We start from the raw sequence: 8,956 nt of genomic DNA, 5'->3' as shown, positions 1-8,956 counted from the left end.
TCTCTAAGTTGGTCGACCCCTCCTCAAAACCAAGATCTAAAGGTTAGGCTAGGACGGCGCTCTCGCGTCCCAGGTAAGTAGGACAGCCTGGCTGGCCCCTGCAGTCTCATCCCGCTAGGCAGCATCTTCCCATCGACCTGGTCTCCAGATACCTCTCACCCCGCCGCTCCATGGTCTGGGTTTCATTTAACACCTCCACCAGGTCTGCACAGTTCTCACACATTGTTTAACCGCCGCCCTCGTGCACATCTTCACAGTATTTAGTTTTAATATTGAACTATATTTCCAAGCATTATTACTATCATGCATTGCCTTCTTAGAAGGTTGTTCTGGTCTATTAGTGATTTTCTCATCAAAATAAAATATCTTATTTTCTTCCACTTATAATTTCCTCATAACCTAAGTTGACATTCTTCCTTTCCTATAGTATATCTCCTAGCTCACAATTTCTATCTGGCCATTAGACTTACTATGCTCACACATTTTGGCCCCTTAAAGCAAACTGACCACCCTGTAAGTTATTTTGCCAATGAGAATAATTATTTTCACTTGTCTGAAGCTTGTGACATAGCTCTAAAGAGTCCTGACTGTGTCACTGTGTGTTAATGCCCTGGACTGCAAAGTTGGTTAGAACTGCGAGATCTGAAGTTCAAGCTCACCTGATGCTACTCGGAAACCCTCTACAGGGCTGCTATTGGTCATAAGCAACTTGACAGCACTTAACATCACTAACAACAACTAAAATAAAAAAAAAGACCATCTTGTATTGTGCACTGTTTATGATGTACCACTCCATGAACAATGAATGTTGTTTATGTTAAGTGCCATTGAATTGGTTCTGACTCATAGAGATCCAGGAAGGATTTCCGAGGAGCAGCTCGTCGGTTTCAACTGCCGATCTTGTGGTTCTAAGTCCAGTGCTGATCCTACATACCACACCAGGAGTCCCACAGAACTATATTTCATGATTTCTAACACACATGTGTTTTATTCTTAAACATCTCCAAAATCCTGAAACATTTTGTAATTGCTGGCACTCCTAACAAAGATGTCGTTAGTTACTAATGTGTAGTCTAAGTCATAATTGTTTAAATTGCCATCACTTTAATGATACCTTTGAAGACCGTTTGAAACAGTATCTAAATCCTAGTTGTTATATAGAAACTTTCAGTTGACATCTGGTAAGATCAGGCAGTTCTTGTTGTTGTTAAGTGCTGTCGAGTTGGTTCCGACCCATGGAGACCCTGTATAGGGTTTCCGAGGAGCAGCTGGTGAGCTTGAACCACCATCCTTGGCAGTTCAAACGGCTGTGCAGTCTGGCGCATTAATCCACAGCGCCAGCATCAAAAGGTGAAGAATGAGTGCTGGCAGCTTGGAAGAAAATCCTTCAGACAACTGTGGAACATTTGCTGAGAAATACTGCACCATCATGTTATTTCATGTCACAAAGAATGCTATTCTATGGAAAAACACAAACACAGACCACTCTGAACTGAAAAGGATTCAGACAAGTCAGATTTTAGTTACGAATTCATTGTAGGAACAGCGTAACTAATTTATATATTCTTCCTTTTAAATATATGATTGATATATGATAAAAAATTGAAGTCTAAATCAATCTAAAATAATTTTTCTAAAGACCATGAAATAAAAATTATATAAGTACTGAGAAGACACCAGTGCAGCATAGTTTAATTGGCAGCAATTTTTCTTTGTTTGTAGTTTATAAAAAAAGTTCATGTCATAATTAATGTCATCTCACATCTTAGAAACATCATATAAACTGTTATATCACTGTATATATGCATATACACTCGAGTGTCATATGACATCCTTTTTGAGTTAGCAAAATTCAGCATAAGGCTTCAAGTGTTTTGTCTTGGTTCTTTTCTCTAGACAACAGATTGGAGACAAAGCTTCCATGCTTGGGATTTTACTAAAGGACATGATGCTCTGATACTGAGAAGGAAAGAATGAAAAAAAGTTCAGAATGGACTCCTTTGTGGTGCTCTAGGATCAACACTGGACTGGGAACCACAAGGTCATCAGTTCAAACCCATTAGCTGCTCCTTGGAAATTTTATGCAGGGTCCTATGACTTAGAACCGATTTGATAGCACTTAACAATAACAGCATTGTTTCAGGGGACATAGCTAGTTGCTTGTCTATGTAGGATCTCTCTTGAGAGATCATACCTTATGCAAGGAGGGACATCATTTTATTACGACTCTTTCCCATTTTGTCTGCCCTCACAAAAAAACCCCAAAACCCTCTGCCAGTCAAGTCGATTCCAATTCATAAAGACACTTAGGACACAGAGTAGAATGGCCCTATAGACATTCCAAGGCAGTGAATCTTTAAGGGAGCTGACTTGCCACATCTTTCTCCCTCGGAATGGATGGTAGGTTCAAACTGCTGACCTTTTGGTTAGCAGCTGTGTTTTCACTACTGCACTACCAGGGATGTTGTTTTCTCCCCACAAAATGGTAATCCCTCACAATTCCATTTTTATAAAATCTGTCCCACAGGGTGGTTTATCAGGAACCCAAATCCCGAGTGTTATGGAATGAACCAAGAAGAGATGGAGGGTGTCAGAGCCTCTGTGAGTCTGAGACCAGAGTTTTTGCAGTTTTTGCTGCTGTAAGTACTATGGAGGCCAGTCAAGGTTAGGCCTTCAGAACTCACTCAAAGACAGAGCCTAAGGCAGAGACCTCGGTAGTAGATAAGGAGATAGCAGCGTACATTACAGTAATTTAAAATCAGAGGTTTAGTTACTGTATCAGAATAAAGACCTCACTAAACTATGGTTAACCATCATAGCATTATGAGGCTGGGACAAAGACGATGGGCATGTGTGGCTGCAGGCCTTGTTTATGGGTTTCATTGCCTGTGTTTATGTTATATCTGTACTAATTATGGACTCCTTTATTGGAGAAAGGATGATAATAATGAGTGAATCCTCTTTATCTTTTTTCTTCATTCCTATAATAGGCAACAGAAAAGTCTCCAAAAATCATGATTCTGAAGGCATATCAGTTTACCTTCTTCTGATTTATTTTATTCCACTTCCTGTCACTTTTCCTGATGTCTTTTCAAGTTCTGAACTGAAATATTTGGTCTTTCAAATGAATGGTTATGAACATCATTTTGACTGGTACACGAGTTTGGTTCACTTCAGTTTACAGCACCTTTCATTATTACAGATTGAAAGAACAGTGCTACCCTGCCAGGCTTTTTGATATAATATATTGTGGTGTGTGTGTGGATTTCATTCAAACTGGCAGAATGAACAATGGTGACGAAGTGTGTTCTTCACAATCAATCATTTTACTAGATGCATAATGGATGACTGTTAGAGTCTTTTTAACTTACCAATTGCATATGAATTCTTGCTTTTGAGGAGTTTTGACCATTTTCTTGTAGAGAAACTCTATGAAGTCTGGGTGGTTATTCCTCATTTCACTATCAGGAGTCCCTGGGTGGTGTAAATAGTTAACATGCTCAGTTTCTAACTACTTAAGTTCTCCCAGAAGTGCCTCCAAAGAAAGTCTTGAAGATCTACTTTAGAAAATCTTATGGAGCATAGTTTTACTATGCATGGGGTCCTCATGGGCCACAGCCCAATTGATGGCAACTTATGGTATAAATTAAGTCCTTAGATTCATCTCCATAACCCCAGTTTGCCTAGTACATTACTTATATTTACAGATGATTAATTAGTGTCTCTTGGTTGAATGTTTTATTATCTATTTACAAGTTAAGTACATACACTTCTCTGGGAGTTCCATACAATAAGCTGTGTACAATGAACCACAAGGTCAGCAGTCTGAACTCACCAGCTGCTCTGTGGGAGAAAGATGAAGCTCTCTGCTCCTGCAAAAATTTAGTCTAGGAAGCCCTGGAAACCCTATACAGGGTCACTATGAATTGGAACCAACTGGATGGCACTTAACAAAACAACATAAACTTTTCTAAGGAGTCCTGGTACCATAGTGAGTAATGCATTGGACTGCTAACTGCATGATCATCAGTTCAAATCCACCAGTCACTTTGTGGGAGAAAGATGAGGCTTTCTGGAGAAGGATATCATGTTTGGCAAAGTGAAGGATCAGTGAAAAAGAGGAAGACCCCTAATGAGATGGATTGGCATGGTGGCAGCAGCAACGGGCTCAAGTGTACCAACAAAGGTTAGCATAGGACCAGGCAGTGTTTCGTTTTGTTGTGCATAATGTTGCTATGAGTTAGTCCCGATTTATGGCATGTAACAACAACAAAGATTTACAGCCTTGGAAACCCTATACAGCGCTGCTGTGAATTGGAACCTAGTCAATGGCATACAATCACCACCACCACATACACTTCTCTGACTAAAAAAACCCACTGTTTCTGTTATGTGCGTGGAGTCGGTTCCAACTCACAGTGACCCTGTACAAGGTTTTCAAGGCTGTAAATCTTTACGGGAGCAGAAAGCCTCATCTTTCGCCCACTGCTGTGCAGTCAATTCTGATTCATAACTACCTGTATAGGATAGAGTAGAACTGTTCTGTAGGAGGTCTGGTAGCGTAGTGGTAACGAATCGGGCTGTGAACCACAAGGTCAGCAGTTCGAAACTACCAGCTGCTCTGGGGGAGAAAGATGAGGCTTTCTGCTCCCTTAAAGATTTACAGCCTCGGAAACCCTGTACAGGGTTGCTATGAGTCAGAACCGACTCCATGGCACATAACAACAACAAGAAAGTATTTATTTACAGGGACCTACTGCCACATCCTTTTCTTATATAGTAGCTGGTGGGTTTGAACTGCTGACCTTTAAATCAACAGCCATGTACTTAACCATTGTACCACCAAGTACACTCTGAGTATTTAACAAAAATATGTAGTATACATGGAAAATACTCTAGTGATTGTTTCATTGATTGGCAAAACGTAAATGATTCATATATCTCATGAAATTTCTCATTCTAGGGTTTTTAATGTGTCCAAATAGTTCAGAAATCCTTAAATAGGAAAGTAGGAAGATAGAAAGTAGATCAGAGTAACTGTAAGTAAGAGTAAAACAGATGCCATCTCAGCCTATCCCAAGACTAAACACATTTTGTAATGTGCATATATCTGCCTTCCTAACATGCTGACTGACAGCAGCTTTTTTAGTTTATCCCAGTAAGTGTGGTTGACCATTTACTATATGCTTGGCCCCAGCCTTGAGGTTGTGATGGATTTGAAAGACAATTAAAACACAGTTCTTACCATTAACTGTTGTACATTCTCTGTGGTATGAGAAGAATAATGTTGAAAATTAAAATATGATGTTAATATAGAATTAAATTTTAAAATGATTTCACAGGCCTTGTAAGTCCTGTCCTATCCAGTATAGTACCCATTAGCCACATGTGACTGTTTTTATTTAAATTTGCATTCACTGAATGGCATAAAATGAAAAATTTAGTCCCTTGATTATGCAAGCCACATTTTAAATGCTTGTTAGGCACATGTGGTTAGTGGCTACTGGATTAGACAGTGTATTCATACAGAACATTTGTACCATTTCAGAAAGTTTGAGTAGTAGTGCTGCTATAGGAATTCAATGGAGGTAGATGCCAGTTTGTTATATTGTGGTGGGTTGCATGTTGCTGTAATGCTGGAAGCTATGCCATCAGTACTTCAGCAGAGATTTCATACTCAGACAAAGGAAGGAAGAGGTAGCCCACTTCTGAAAAATTAGTCACTGTAAACCTCATATAGGTAGCAATGGAACATTGTTTGATTCCGTGACAGAACATGAGTCTCTCTGGTTGGAAGACACTTGAAATACATTGTTGTTGTTAAGTGCCTTTGAGTCAGTTTTGATTCATAACAACTCTGTGTAGGGTTTCAGAGGAGTGGCTCGTAGATTAGAACCACCAACCTTGCAGTTTGAACTGACCTTGTGGTCTAGTGTATTATCTTGCAGCACTACACCAGAACTCCTGAAATACATTATGCTTGGTAAATTAGAGGATCAGCAACAACAACAAAAAAGAAGAACAAGACCGTTAACCAGATAGATTGACAAAGTGACTGCAAAAATGGACTCGAACAGTACAGACTGTGAGGACGGTACAGGACCAGGCATAGCTTTGTTCTGTTGTATGTAGGGTTGCTATGACTCAGAACCAAGTTGATGGCACTTTACAACAACACATGTAACATAGGAGCCTTGGTGGTGTACTGGTGATGTGCTTGGTTGCTAATTTAAAAGTTAGTAGTGTGAACTCACCAGCTGCTCTGCAGGAGAAAGTTGTCATGAGAATTCCAGTTAGTATGAGCTCACTATGTACTCTCTGTATACATGCTACCTAATTTTTATGACAAGTCTATAAAGGATGAACTTTCAAGTGAGGAAACAGATGCTTTGGGATGTGAAGGACCTTGACCAAGGATACACTGAAATCCAGTTTTATTTGAAACCTCTGAGCACCAACAGGAGGTAGAATTGTGACTGCATCATGTTTTCAAACTTAGAATAGAAGGAGCCTCATCGTTTTTGAATGCTTGATATAGGTTTTTTTTTTTTAAGTTTTTACTGTGAATTGAGTGATAGTTTACATGGGAGAACATCAGTTTTATACTCATTGTCTCTTTGCAATGATTACAATCTCCGTGCATCATCATTCTTTTGGTGGGGGGGAATGTACACAAAATCACTCAGGAATATGTAATCATTTAAACAGCCAAAGAGCACATTCTACAAGCCTGCCTCCTGGCCGCCAGCACACAGCCTTTCTCTTTCCATGAGTCTAGAATCCTCAGCTGTTCTCGCTTTCCATGTTTTTATCTCTGCTTCCGTTTCTGGTGTTGTTGCTTCTCTGGATAGTGTCCTACATTCTGCTCCTGCTCTTCTCCCTTGATAGTCCTAGGGTCCTCTGTTCCTGGACTGTAATATTAACTCCTTCCCCCATTTTGTTACAAAACTTCTACCTTTACAGTTGTGACAGTTGGCAAGTAGTCATGATAACAATTACTCACTATCAAATCGTTAGAATCAAATTCCCATCTCCTTTCATCAGATCTGTCTAGAGGAGATGAAAACTATTCGGTAGGGATTCTACCTTACCCTATACACTCTGAAACTAAACTTTCTCTTGAAAACTTGTAAGCCAGTCACTTCATGGCTTTACAGCCCCTCCATTTTAGGTAGCCAATGTCTAAGTTGCCCATCCCTATCAACCCTGTATACAGAGGAGATAGGTTTGATCCTTGATGTGAAGACTCCTTCCCTTTCCATTGGTATTTTGAGTTACTACATCCATAAGTATAGGTCAAGTTCATCATATTGTAGCAATTTATACTTGTTTCCTTTATCAAAAAATATTTTGTTTTGTTTTAATCTTCTCGTAGTTGAGTTCTGATCATCACGCCATGAGGCTAGGTTGAATGAATACTATCTACAAGTTTGGGTGTTCTTGTGTGTCTCCCCTCACTACTTCATGTATATAGATATTATTGTATTAGTGCTGTATTGCTACTATAACAAATTGCCAGTTGTTGTTGTTAAGTGCAGACAAGTTGGCTCTGACTCATAGTGACCATGTTTGCTGAGGAGCTACTGGCAAGGCTGAACTGCCAATCTTGCAATTCAAAGCAACCTTGTGGCCCAGTGCTTATCCTATAGTACCACACCAGGACTCCAGTTGTTGCCACTTAGAACAACATAAATTTATTATTTTAAAGTTCTGGATGTCAGAAGTTGGAAATGGGTCTCATTGGACTAAAAGTTCTTGTTGCAGGCTACGTCCCTTTGTGAAGATTTTAGGGAAGTACCTATCTCAATGCCTTTTCCAGCTTTTAGAGGCTGCCTGCATTTCTTGGTTTGTGACCCCATTCCTCCTGTTCAAAGTCAACAAAAATCTGGCCAAGTCTTTTTCACACTGCAATTTCTCTGGTTCTCCCTTTCTACCTTCATCTTCTACACATAAGGACCGTTGTAATTATAACCCTGGTGTGGCAATGTAAGATAAGCACTGGACTGCAAGGTCAATTTGAACCACAAGGCTGACAGTTCAAACTCCTCACCAGCAGTTCATCAGAAACCCTAATTCAGGATACTCTCCCTAATTTTTAAAAATCAGCTGACTAGTGTTCTTAATTTTATCTGCACCTTTAATTCTTCTTTGTCATGATGTATTTATGTTGTTTTTATTAAGTGCCGTTGAGTCGGTTTCAACCCATAGTGATCATGTGCAGGGTTTTCGAGGAGCAGCTGGTGAGCTTGAACTGCCAACCCTGCGGTTCAAACCAACTTTACAGTCCAGTGCATTACACTGTTGCAAACCCACAGAGCCACACCAGGACTACATGATGTAGTTATAGATTATGGGAATTAGAACGTGGACAACCTTGGGAAGTCATCATTCTGCCTATTACAATTATTGGTTTGAATTTACTGATGATCAAAGTGTAGTCAAATTAGTAAAGCTATACTTCTAATAAAGTAGCTCTGGTAGCGTAGTGGTTACGAATCAGGGTGCAAACCACAAGGTCAGCAGTTCAAAACTACCTGTTGTTTCGTGGGAGAAAGATGAAGCTTTCTGCTCCCGTAAAGATTTATAGCCTCAGAAACCTTGTACAGGGTAACTATGAGTCAGAACCAACTCCACGGTACATAACAAGAACAACAACAATACTTCTAATGAGTATAGGTACTGGACTGAAACCCTCATTGACCGAGGTCACACTATACTGGCCACTGATCATTTGTTGTTGTTGTTGTTAGGTGCCATGGAGTCGGTACTGACTCATAGCGACCCCATGCACAACAGAACGAAACACTGCCCAATCCTGGGCCAACCTCACTACTGTTGCCATGTTTGAGTCCATTGATGCTGTCACTTGGCCAATCCATCTTGTTGGGATTTTTTTTTGTCTGACCCTCCACCTTACCAAACATGATATCCTTCTCCAGCGACTGGTCCCTCCTGA

The 8,956-nt window shown here is 40.0% G+C and overlaps 1 protein-coding gene across 1 annotated transcript in view; it reads left to right on the top strand.

The window, feature by feature from the left end:
• Positions 1-8,956, top strand: part of LOC102842326 (protein FAM19A2-like) — a 676,150-nt gene that overhangs the window by 324,287 nt on the left and 342,907 nt on the right. The window lies entirely within an intron of this gene.

This window comes from Chrysochloris asiatica, unplaced genomic scaffold (genome assembly GCF_000296735.1).
Source record: "Chrysochloris asiatica unplaced genomic scaffold, ChrAsi1.0 scaffold00033, whole genome shotgun sequence".
In the NCBI taxonomy this organism is placed as follows: Eukaryota; Metazoa; Chordata; class Mammalia; order Afrosoricida; family Chrysochloridae; genus Chrysochloris; species Chrysochloris asiatica.
This window is presented reverse-complemented; position numbering and strand designations above follow the sequence as displayed.